The sequence below is a fragment of the Pogona vitticeps genome, chromosome 3 (genome assembly GCF_051106095.1).
Source record: "Pogona vitticeps strain Pit_001003342236 chromosome 3, PviZW2.1, whole genome shotgun sequence".
Taxonomy (NCBI): domain Eukaryota; kingdom Metazoa; phylum Chordata; class Lepidosauria; order Squamata; family Agamidae; genus Pogona; species Pogona vitticeps.
In genome coordinates, this window is record NC_135785.1 from 98,456,735 (window position 1) to 98,465,000 (window position 8,266).

The window sequence follows — 8,266 nt, forward strand, 5'->3', positions numbered from 1 at the left end:
TACATTTTCTTATACTGAAACACATTTGCCATTTTGCTACCCATTCTCCCAGTTTGGAGAGATCTTTCCGGAGCTCTTCACAATCCCTTCTGGTTTGCCACTAAAGAAAATCTGGAAATGCTGATAGCTGTGTCGAATGCGATCAATAAACCAGTTCTAGGACCTTTCGTTTTTCTCCAGGTGAAATTCTTCTATAAAACAAGTGGGCCTAAGTTGCCCATTTAAGATGAAGCCCCTGTTATATATTTTGCATAACAACAAGAATATTTCAGAATAATGCACTTTTGTTGTGAACATTTATTTCAGTCTCACCGTTGTGAGGGTTATAGCTGAACTTGGGAATGATGGAGGAGAGTGAGGATGCTGCTAATTAGAGTCCCTGTGTTTTGAACCAATGAACCCCCAAGTCCATTGCACCAAAGGACATGGTTCATCTATTTCCCCCCTCCTGGTGGAAAAAGGGCTTGTGTAATGGCCCTTGGCTAGGCAACAGGCTCTTCCCTCTGAAATTGCATTGCTCTGATCAGTTCTGCTTCTGAGTCCATCATCTCTGTTGTTTCCCTAGCATTTGGGAAACCAGCAGAGACAATAGTGTGGGGAATCAGCCAAGTCAGCAAGCACTGGAAGGCCCATCACTGAAGAATTGTCTGAGGTGAGGCACTGCTCTTCATAATAAAAAAATTGAGACTCTGAGAAACATCAAAGAAATTCAAACTAATAGGCTACTGGCAAAGGTGGAAGATCAGAATCTGAAGAGAGAATGGCAAAATAAATCTTGTTTGGGCTGAAATTGTTGATGGGTCTTCCAGAAAACACCATGCTATGCTCTGTGATAATTACTCAGTTCATCTGTTTTTCTCTACTCTGATGAAGAACCTCAAGAAATGTAAAGAATACTCTTATGCTAGGGTATAAAGAAGATATTTACTGTAGTGATGATTGAGTTTTAAATATTTCTCACTTGACCAAAAAGACTGAGAAAGAATAGAGATTTCTTGCCCATGCCCTTTCCCTGGAGTTTACAAGGTCACTAGCTGCTTTAATACCACAAAGTTATGGGTGAAAAATGTTCCCATAAGGCAAATGTAAACAAAGTTTGCCTTCCCACATGAGTCATCGTGACCACATCCTTCTGTCTTCCTTTAGTTCTTGTTGAGTCACAGCTCAAAAAGAAAGCCTTACTACTCTTGGCTGAACTTTTTAAGAAAACAGTGGCTGACCTATCTTAGCCACGAAAGAGAAAATTTGCCTTAACTGAGATTTTCTTTTCTTTTCTTTTTTTGTGCAAATTTATCTCGTTTGTGGTCTCTGAGCCAATTAACCAAAATATGCAAATATCCTTGAGATTCTCATCATCAGGAGGAATCAACAAGCATTGGACTGCTGCTTTTTCTTTTTCAATTTATACAGAAATAAATGAACACAATTCGGTATGTGCATATTTGAAAAATTCAAACAAATGTATTTAGTCAAGGGGGAAATATATTTAAATGTGCACATCATGAAAAATGCATAAAAATTGCAGTGCTGTTGCTACATGCAGTCCAACTACTTTTGATGTATTTGACCTATGAATTAGTGATCTCTCCCCATGAAAAAAAATCCCATCATCAGCAACTCTGTTCAATTCCTGCAAATGTAAGGCTGTAGCTTCCTTTACTAAGTCTACTCATTTCTTACTTTGCCTTCCTCTTTTCCTGCTGCCTTCAATATTATTATTGTCTTTCCCACTGAGTCTTGTCTTCTCATAAATTGCCCAAAGTACGAGAACCTCAGTTTAGACAGTTTTGTTTCTGGAGAAAGTTTACGCTTCATTCGACCCAGAAACCTCTATTTTGTCTTTCTGATATCCACAATATCCATAAAGTTCTCATCCATCACCATATTTCAAGTGATCTGATTTCCCCCCCCCCTCCCTTGTCAGCTGTAAGAGATGAATGTTGTCATGGGTACATGGAATGCGGAGAATCTTGCAACCCAATATGAAAGTCAGGTAAACAAAAAACCCTTTCGGGATTGTCAGAAACACAAGGAAAATGAAATTCACAGGTTTTCACATTCAGTACAGCCTTATTTAGACCTGCACATGCTATGGTCCACCAAGCTGGTTTTGCACACTCCTGTATTTTTGGTGCCTAGTTTGAATTGTACAACACAAAGGTTGCTGGCCTCCTGTCAGTGAATGCTGGGCATCATTTGGACCAGAAGTATTTCTGATGCCAATCCAGGATCTGCTCCTCTCTGGCTCATCTCAAAAACAGATGCATGGAAAAGGCAGCATGGCCCAAGTAATCCACAGCTATGCTATGCCTCCCATACACACTCATACAGAGGTGTCTAAGGTAGTGAAAGCACTGTGGTATCATCTGGAATTTTACTGAAGCACAGTGGATAGAACTGCTGGATAGCTCAGTGGTTTAGGTATCTGGTGGGAGTTTGATTCCTCAGCGTGCCTCCTTGACTAGAACTGGACTTGATAATCCAGAGGATCCCTTCAGGCTGTGCAGCGCTAAGATTATCATCATTAGTTCCACTATATCCTCACTCTTCGAAGTGGAACTGGACGGTCTATACTTATCCATTCATATTCTGCCAGGTCTTAATAATGCGTGACTGGAAGGTTGCATTTAAACTTTTGTTATGACATGCTTTATCTTAGTGGTTCCTGGCTTTCTTTGGTTTTAATGTCTCTCCCAGTTTTTAAACTTCTGTTGTTTTAAATATGTCTTAATATGGATAATTATAATTTTAAATGATTAATTTGTAACAAAGATTGTTCTGGGTTGCAGGACCGGGTGAAAAAAATTGTTAGTTTACATTATTGAAGCCTGGGGTATTAGAATCCGCGTGTCCTTCCTGGAAATTTGGAAGGTTGGGCGATAAGAATATGCTGTTCCTAGGGATTGGTTCAAGGGGAATCGTTTAGATGGTGATGTCCTTTGTTGAAGCAGGGAAAAATTACTTTAAAAACTTACAGCGAACATGGCTTATTTGCAGTTTTGCAAGGCATCTGTGAGAAACTCTTCAGACAAAAGCCTCCAAAGTCCTCCCAAGCAGCCCACATTTTCCATTGTTAATATCTTAGTTACAAAGGCTCAGCAACAACAAAGCTATTGTAATCATTTAATCGGATAATGTAGCCCTGGAATGTTTACAAGCCACAAGGACAGCTAGGATGCTTCACTCCCTGACTTCTTTATCTCTTTCTCCGCTCTTTGTGGCATGCAGACTTGTAAAATGTTAGCATTGCCAAAAATGGCAGTTGGTCTCTGCCTCCCCACCAAATAATTCTTTTTTTTGCTCAGCATGTGATAAAGCACCCTGGTGGAATGACGGCCCTCAACCTTGTGGGTTGGCCTAGATTTCTAAATGAAGAAACTGAGAAGCAAGATGTAGCACACATTTTGATCTCTTCATTGCTCTATGTTAAGTGTGGGTGAAGTGATGCTCTCCAGAGGTTGTCGAACTACAATTCCCAGCTTTTCTCAGTACCATCTGTGCTGATGAAGCCTAATGGGACTTACGGTTCAAGCACATATGAAAGTCCACACTTTGCCTGCGCCTGCTCTAAATATAATGAATTTCAGACTCTTCCTATTTTTGTGTCCTGTACTGCACAATGACAACAACTGGATGACCCCAATCTCAGCGCCCCATGCTTCACCGCTGCAACCTCTCTCACCCTAAAACAGACATTAGAGTAGAGGATGCTAGCTTTTCCCCCCCTGCTCTTTCTGACCAACTGATTTAATTTCTGTTTATTGCTCCTCCTGAATATTTCGAATTGTCCAAGGCATTTTAAAACCATCCAAGGCATCCACAGTGTTGGTTGAGTGGCAGGGCAGGGCAGGATGGAAATGCCATTGGAGTCTTCCCCACAAACACACATCTGCCAGCAGTGTGTGATCCGTCCTATTTCAAAAGCAATTACCTGAACATCCATGCTATCCACTGTCTCCAGTGATGTCTCTGGGAAAGGACTCTGGGGTAGGTGTCCAAGGCCCCACTAAGAAAATAACCTAAAAAAATACTTTGAACTAACTGATCACAGCTTTAATTCCTTGAAGTAATTTAGAAATTCCCTCTATTTTAAATTACTTTAAAGAGACCCCCTCCCAACACAAGTAACATTAAATATTGAAAGTACCCATCTCTCCTATTGCAAAGCTCTACATAAAACTGTGTGAGCGTCATTTTGATCCCTTGTTGTTACATGCTGTCAGATTGTTGCTGACCTATGGAAACCCTATGAATGATTGTCCTCTAAAACAGAGATCGTCAACCCCCGGTCCGCAGCCCATTGCCGGTCCATGGCTTGACCCTGACCGGGCCGCGGAGACAGACCTCCCGCGTCCCCCCTCCCCTGCACGCACTTGGAGGCGGCGGCGGAGGAGGATAGCCAAGAGCCCAGGAGGCAAGGGCATGTCCAGGTGCTCTTCTGGCTGCTTTCCTCAGCGGAGGGGTGGGTGGGAGTGGGCAAGACCCGGGAGGCAAGAACATGGGCAGGTGCTCTTCTGGATGCTTTCCTCCCGACAGTGGCGGCGGAGGGGGGTGGGAGTGGGCAAGACAGACCTCCCCCTGCACAAACTCCCCTCCCCAGAGCTGCTTTGCGCGCGCGCTTGCCAGCATGAGCGCTCCGTCGCCCCTTCATTCAAGCGCCCCGCGTGCAAAGCAGCTGTGGGGAGGGAAGTGCTTGTGGGGGTGGTTGGGAGGTCTGCCTTTGTGGCCCGGCACAAGCCTTCCCTTCCATAGCCCACGCCGCCGCCGTACTTTTCTTCTGAAGTCGATCAGCAACAGGGCTTCCTGACGAGCTGGAGAATTCCAGCCAAGTTGGATCCCAAAGTGGCGAGAAAGCAAAGCCTCCCAAATGAACCAGAATATTCCCCCTCCCACCTTACTTCCTGGAGGCGCAACACTGCAGAGGAGGGCGACAAGGTGAACTGGGGGCGGGCAGGAGAAAGAGAGCCATCGGTGCAGCTTCTCTTCCTTTTCTTGCTGTGCCTCGGCAAGGTAAAGCGGTGGGTAGGGCAGACGAGCAAAGGCTCCTGTTCTAGGGTGGGGAAGGGAGAGGCCAGCAAGCCTTACCGAACCCCAGCAAGCTGTTCCCTTCTTATCTCTGCCCCCCCCAACCCTAAGGAGGGGCTCCTCGCCCCTGATGGTCTTCACCTACGTCGCGATTGGAAAATAGCCCCACCCCTTCCCCCATGTAAACACTCCCTCACCCCTTCAAGCATGTGCCCACACGCAGGGGTGGGGTGGGTGCGCGGGTGGGCAGGCACTCCTGCGCATGTGCGAAGCGGTGGGGGAACCACTTCCCCAACCACTTTGCACGTGCGTCAGAGAGCGCAAGCGCGAGGGGGTCGCCCCACCTCCCTCAGAGGCTCCACCGGTCCGCAGTACAAAAAACGTTGAGGAACACTGCTCTAAAATGTCCAGTCCTTGACCGACTTTCTGAACTCTTGTAAAATCAAGGCTGTGGCTTCCTTTATGGAGTCAACCTATCTCATATTTAGTCTTCCTCTTTTCCTGCTGCTTTCAGCTTTTACAGCATAATTGTCTGTCTAGTGAAGGCATTGTCTTGCCTTCTCATGATCTACTTCAAGTATGACAGCCTCAGTTTTGTCATTTTTGTCTCCAGAGAAAGTTCAGGCTTGATTTGCTCTAGAACCCACTTGTTCGTATTTCTGGAAATCCAGGATATCCACAAAGTTCTTCTGCTGCACCGCATTTCAAATGAGTCAATTTCCCCCCAGAAAGCTTTGATCAATGTCCATGCCTGTACATAGTAATAGGAAATACAAGAGTGTGGATGGTCTTGCTCTCCAGTGACACGTCCTGTGTGTGTGTTTAGTCGTTTAGTCGTGTCCGACTCTTCGTGACCCCATGGACCAGAGCACGCCAGGCCCTCCTGTCTTCTACTGCCTCCCGGAGTTGTGTCAGGTTCATGTTGGTTGCTTCGCAGACACTGTCCAGCCATCTCATCCTCGGTCGTCCTCTTCTCCTCTTGCCATCACACCTTCCTAACATCAAGGTTTTTTCCAAGGACTCTTTTCTTCTCATGAGATGGCCAAAGTACTGGAGCCTCAGCTTCAGGATCTGTCCTTCAAGTGAGCATTCAGGGTTGATTTCCTTTAGAACTGATAGGTTTGTTCTCCTTGCAGTCCAGGGGATTCTCAAGAGCCTCCTCCAGCACCACAATTCAAAGGCATCAATTCTTCGGCGGTCTGCTTTCTTTATGGTCCAGCTCTCACTTCCATACATCACGACAGGAAAAACCATAGCTTTGACTATTCGGACTTTTGTTGGCAAGGTGATGTCTCTGCTTTTCAAGATGCTGTCAAGATTTGTCATTGCTTTCCTCCCAAGAAGAAGGCGCCTTTTAATTTCAGGGCTGCTGTCTCCATCTGCAGTGATCATGGAGCCCAGGAAGATAAAATTTGACACTGCCTCCATATCTTCCCCTTCTGTTTCCCAGGAGGTGATGGGACCAGTGGCCATGATCTTAGTTTTTTTGATGTTGAGTTTCAGACCGTTTTTTGCACTCTCCTCTTTCACTCTCATTACAAGAGTCCTACATTTGACTATCTTTGCAAATTCCTTCACTACTGCCCTTCCGAGTCCCAGTCTTCTTCTGATTTTTTGGCTGCAGTCTCCATTTGGATTGATGATTGAATGAAGGTACAGCATTACAGAAGCTTTAACCATTTAAATTTTTTCCCCCCATTGTCAGCACTGCACTGAAGATGTGTAGTTCTGCACATGCTTTTTTGTAAGATGAATTTGGGGTCATGAGTGTTGCAGGAGTAGGTGCAGTCCTCCAAGATTCAAGGATGGGTGAATGCCACCCCCAGAATTTTGGAGACAGCCAGCCTTTGGTCTGTGCAAATACCCACTAGTGCCCTTGGCTCCACTTTCTGCCCCACAGTCCCAATTGGCATAAGCCACCATTGAATGCTGCCTCAACCCCTTGAGTTTCTTTCAAGAGGATCAGGCTTCACCTTCCTAGCAGCCTCTGGAAAAGGAAGCAGAAAGAGCTGGCTAATACACTAGAAATGAGCTTTCATTATATGCTACTCAAGTTTGCTTTGCTTTGTCTTCAAGTTCGCTTTGCTTTGATCCTGCCAGAACTTTTAACCTCCTCTGTCTTTTGTTTTGGCTCCTTATCCATTGTACCACCTTCAGGCTGGTTTACTCTTCATACCCTTGGACACTGTTCTTGGGCACTATCCTAGCTTTTTCTTATAGGTTTCAAGTCCTCTTGGATTCAGAGTCTTTCCATTCCCTTCTCTGGTTTGTAATTCCTGGGTACTAAAAGAAGCTGGATCATGAGAAGATAAATGATTTGGTTCTCCGCGATCTTGTTTTTACGCATGTCTATCTTTCAAAAGCATGCTCCATATCACTGTCATGTTTGACATGTTGTAGTTTAATATTTGGCATGTGACAAATGATTTTCTCATAGAAATAACAACCTGTCAGTTCCCCTGAGATACATGCAGTAAATCTTTCCGTGGACACCTGCTGACTGATAAAGGCTATCAGTTCCCTGTTCATCCTTCCACCTTTGTACAAAGCTGATGAATTCTTTCAAGATGATACTGGAAATGCACACGGACGTTGACTGAGGAGCAAATGCAATGAGAACGAAGGGGTCATCTCCAAAATAAATTTACCACCACTGAAGGCTTGAAGAAAATTTTCATTTTCAATGCTGTGGAAAAAACAGCTATTGATCAGTCGTGGTGGGAGAAGACAGTGGGGCGAGGGTGGGACAATCGTTCTGTCTTTTTTGTTCCTGGAGGAGTGGCGAAACAGCAGGGTGTGTGTGTGTACATTTTGGCATGGATGGAGGGTTGCCAGGCCTCAGGATGCTGCCTGAAGTCTCAGGGAACTGGTCATCAGGCAAGGAGACAAATCTCAGTCCAGCAGGAAAAGTTTGTTTTTATGTCAGATGGGGTTTACAGCCTAAGCACTCATCTGTACAGATTCTCAGCTGCTGTCAGGACTCACCGGCTCAGTGTGAAATTGTTGGTATCTTTTCCTTGCTCAACCCTGGTGAGTCAAAAAACCAGGTGTGAGAAGGAAGTGAGTGGGGAGAAAATGTGTGGGCACACACCCCTGAGTACATCACACTGTTTGTAGCAAGATACAAGGTGGGGTGTTTTGATCCTGCTTCCACATCCAGGTGGCCTGGAACCATTTCTAGGCCTCCTCTCAACCCCGCCCACCTCTGTAATGTCACAAGAAACAGCATCTCTGACATCAC